This window comes from Zootoca vivipara, chromosome 12 (genome assembly GCF_965207765.1).
Source record: "Zootoca vivipara chromosome 12, rZooViv2.hap1.1, whole genome shotgun sequence".
Lineage (NCBI taxonomy): Eukaryota > Metazoa > Chordata > Lepidosauria > Squamata > Lacertidae > Zootoca > Zootoca vivipara.
The window spans coordinates 15,746,290-15,749,859 of record NC_142595.1 but is presented as its reverse complement, the minus strand read 5'-3'; the positions used below and the strand labels follow the sequence as shown (position 1 = coordinate 15,749,859).

The following is a 3,570-nucleotide window of genomic DNA, read 5'->3' as shown; positions in this document are numbered from 1 at the left end:
TCCTCTGCCCTTTCGAAATCCAGCTTGCACTTCTGGGAGTTCTCGGTCCACATACTGCCTAAGCCTGCCTTGTAGAATTTTAAGCATAACCTTGCTAGCGTGTGAAATGAGCGCAATTGTGCGGTAGTTGGAGCATTCTTTGGCACTCCCCTTCTTTGGAATTGGGATGTAGACTGATCTTCTCCAATCCTCTGGCCATTGCTGAGTTTTCCAAACTTGCTGGCATATTGGGTGTAGCACCTTAACAGCATCATCTTTTAAAATTTTAAATAGTTCAGCTGGAATATCATCACTTCCACTGGCCTTGTTATTAGCAATGCTTTCTAAGGCCCATTTGACTTCACTCTCCAAGATGTCTGGCTCAAGGTCAGCAACCACACTACCTGGGGTGTATGAGACCTCCATATCTTTCTGGTATAATTCCTCTGTGTATTCTTGCCACCTCTTCTTGATGTCTTCTGCTTCTGTTAGGTCCTTACCACTTTTGTCCTTGATTATGGTAATCTTTGTACGAAATGTTCCTTTCATATCTCCAATTTTCTTGAACAGATCTCTGGTTTTCCCCATTCTATTGTTTTCCTCTATTTCTTTGCATTGCCCATTTAAGAAGACCCTCTTGTCTCTCCTTGCTGTTTTTTGGAAATCTGCATTCAGTTTCCTGTATCTTTCCCTATCTCCCTTGCATTTTGCTTGCCTCCTCTCCTCCGCTATTTGTAAGGCCTCGTTGGATAGCCATTTTGCTTTCTTGCATTTCCTTTTCCTTGGGATGGTTTTCGTTGCTGCCTCCTGTATAATGTTACGAGCCTCCATCCATAGTTCTTCAGGCACTCTGTCCACCAAATCTAAATCCTTAAACCTGTTCCTCACTTCCACTGTGTATTCATAAGGGATTTGATTCAGATTGTATCTTACTGGCCCAGTGGTTTTTCCTACTTTCTTCAGTTTAAGCTGGAATTTTGCTATAAGAAGCTGATGATCTGAGTTACAGTCAGCTCCAGGTCTTGTTTTTGCTGACTGTATAGAGCTTCTCCATCTTTGGCTGCAGAGAATATAATCAATCTGATTTCGATGCTGCCCATTTGGTGATATCCATGTGTAGAGTCGTCTCTTGTGTTGTTGGAAGAGAGTGTTTGTGATGACCAGCTTGTTCTCTTGACAGAACTCTATTAGCCTTTGCCCTGCTTCATTTTGAACTCCAAGGCCAAACTTGCCAGTTGTTCCTTTTATCTCTTGATTCCCTACTTTAGCATTCCAATCCCCTGTAATGAGAAGAACATCCTTCTTTGGTGTCATTTCTAGAAGTTGTTGTAGGTCTTCATAGAATTGGTCAATTTCACTTTCTTCAGCACCGGTAGTTGGTGCATAAACTTGGATTACTGTGATGTTAAAAGGTCTGCCTTGGATTCGTATCGAGATCATTCTGTCATTTTTGAGATTGCATCCCATTACAGCTTTTGCCACTCTTTTGTTGACTATGAGGGCCACTCCATTTCTGCTACAGGATTCTTGCCCACAGTAGTAGATATGATAGTCACCCGAACTGAATTCGCCCATTCCCTTCCATTTTAGTTCACTGATGCCCAGGATGTCGATATTTATTCTTGTCATCTCATTTTTGACCACATCCAGCTTACCTCCACTCATGGTTCTTACATTCCAGGTTCCTATGCAATATTTTTCTTTACAGCATCGGACTTTCCTTTCGCTTCCAGGCATATCCGCAACTGAGCGTCCTTTCGGCTTTGGCCCAGCCGCTTCATCAGCTCTGAATCTACTTGTACTTGTCCTCCGCTCTTCCTCAGTAGCATGTTGGACGCCTTCCGACCTGAGGGGCTCATCTTCCAGCGTCATAACTTTTATATGCCTGTTGTCTTTGTCCATGGAGTTTTCTTGGCAGGGATACTGGAGTGGCTTGCCAGTTCCTTCTCCAGGTGGATCACGTTTAGTCAAAACTCTCCACTATGACCTGTCCATCTTGGGTGGCCCTGCATGGCATAGCTCATAGCTTCTCTGAGTTATTCAAGCCCCTTCGCCACGACAAGGCATTGATCCATGAAGGGGGAGCATTTAATGTATTTTTTTTAAAAAAAATATGTTTGAGTCTCCCTTTCCTTCTTCCCCCTTTTATATCCTCACAGCAACCCTGTGAGGTAGGTTTGCTGGACAGAGTGAATGACTACTAGGCGCAGGTCACCCAGGGTGGAGAGTCCCAACCTCTACTAGGAGGACCTAACAATGGCAACCAACTGTGTCGTTGTCCCGTCTTGCTTTCTGTGTCTTGGGAGCAGAGCTTTGCAGCCAAAGAATGAACCAAGCTGAGCTGAGTCAAGCCTGCAATTGACCGTGGGGTACTGATGTTCATTCGGGGTGGGTGAATCTGTCAGTGTTGGTTTCCCTCCGTTTTCCATCTTCTCCCCAATCTTAAATTCAGTTCTCCATATTTCCACATCAGTTAGCAGTTAGAAAATTAAAATTCATTAGCTTTTCAGTGAGGATTCCTTCCAATAAGGACATACATGTGTCTGTGCAATTTCCCCTAATTTATATTTATGTTATCAAGCAATTTCTCCTTATATAATGTATTTTCATATATGCATATACGGAACATGTTGTACATTTACTAATCATAGAATATGCACATACATGTGACTATGCAATCTCCCCTAAATTATATTTACCGGTATGTTATCAAACAATTTCTCCTTATATTATGTATTTTCATATATGCATATATGAAACACAGTACATATTTACTAATCAAAGAACTGTAGTGTTGGAAGGGAACCTGAGGATCATCTAGTCCAACCCCCTGAAATGCAGAAATATTTTGCCCAAGGTGGGGCTCAAACCCACGACCCTGAGATTAAGAATCTCATGCTCTACTGACTGAGCTTTCTCAAGCTCAAGCCGATGGCACCCAGAATTCCCAGGCGGTCTCCCATCCAAGTACTAACCAGGCCTGACCCTGCTTAGCTTCTGAGATCAGACGAGATCAGGCGTGTTCAGGGTAGTATGCCAGTATATGCATGTTTAAGGCCACTGTCCCTGGTACACTGGGCTTCAGCTTGTAGGTCAAGACCCGCTAGTGGGGTCATGGCCTGATCCAAGGTGGGTTGCAACAGGAACACTACCACCACGCAAATATATGGTAAAAGATTAAGACAAGGGACCCTAACTGCATGTTTGGGTTAAAAGTGGGTCTGAAACGGCCAGAGACTAGTGCCCTAGCATATGAATTTTTGTACAGATTACTTGCCCAGAGAACTGAATTGCAAAATTCAGAGAAGTGCAAATTTCAAATACCGTTTCGGTATGCAAAGTGTGAATTAGGTAGGATCACCTATGAAAGCGAACGGAAACAGATTTATTCCCGATCCCTATACACAGGTACAAGGGACCCAGGTGGCGCTGTGGGTTAAACCACTGAGCCTAGGGCTTGCTGATCAGAAGGTCGGCGGTTCGAATCCCTGTGATGGGGTGAGCTCCCGTTGCTCGGTCCCAGCTCCTGCCAACCTAGCAGTTCGAAAGCATGTCAAAATGCAAGTAGATAAATAGGAACCGCTACAGCGG

General features: G+C 43.9%; 1 pseudogene; it reads right to left on the bottom strand.

Annotated features, from left to right (window-relative positions):
• Window positions 1–2,909: 2,909 nt before the first annotated feature.
• LOC118095922 (5S ribosomal RNA) lies at window positions 2,910–3,024 on the bottom strand (annotated as a pseudogene).
• Window positions 3,025–3,570: the final 546 nt, after the last annotated feature.